The sequence below is a fragment of the Dendroctonus ponderosae genome, unplaced genomic scaffold (assembly GCF_020466585.1).
Source record: "Dendroctonus ponderosae isolate FM_Combo_2020 unplaced genomic scaffold, Dpon_F_20191213v2 Dpon_F_20191213_7, whole genome shotgun sequence".
Taxonomy (NCBI): domain Eukaryota; kingdom Metazoa; phylum Arthropoda; class Insecta; order Coleoptera; family Curculionidae; genus Dendroctonus; species Dendroctonus ponderosae.
In genome coordinates, this window is record NW_026018916.1 from 1,306,669 (window position 1) to 1,307,218 (window position 550).

At 37.5% G+C, this 550-nt stretch overlaps 1 protein-coding gene across 2 annotated transcripts in view; it reads right to left on the bottom strand.

Moving 5' to 3' along the window:
* Positions 1-550, bottom strand: part of LOC109543958 (phosphatase and actin regulator 4-B) — a 7,537-nt gene that overhangs the window by 3,229 nt on the left and 3,758 nt on the right. The window lies entirely within an intron of this gene.

The following is a 550-nucleotide window of genomic DNA, read 5'->3' on the forward strand; positions in this document are numbered from 1 at the left end:
CTAAACATATCTCGGGAACTCTATGAAAGTTCTTATAGTTCTTCTTCTGTAAAAATCTGCTGCGGCAATCGGTAAACGATTAAAAACATACAGGGTTAAATATGTTCGCCGGTCAGGCTCTCTTTTACTTAAGAAAAATTAATGGTGCACCAGTGGCCGCTTAGTTGCACCCATTTAGATTCCACGTTGAATTTAGAAACTTTTTTGGCTCTTGTGTATTTTTGGAAACCAGAGCTTTGCAGCTCAACCGGTTTTCTAAGTATGAGGCAAATACTAAGCGCGGTTTTCAGACATGCTTTAATTTTCGCATTTTGCTTGAAAACCAGAAATATTTCTAAAACGTTGTTTGGTATAAAAACGTTAGTATTTTAAGGCTCTATCGCGCAATGCCAGCTATAACGCCGTAGCTCAAGCTGTTCTCTAAGTATGAGCGAAAGACTAGGAGCGGGTTTTAAAGTCCGCTCAAATTTTGGATTTTTGCATTTTGCGTGAAAACGACATATTTTTTAGATGAAATTTGGTACAAAAATGTGCGTATTTTAAGGCTAGA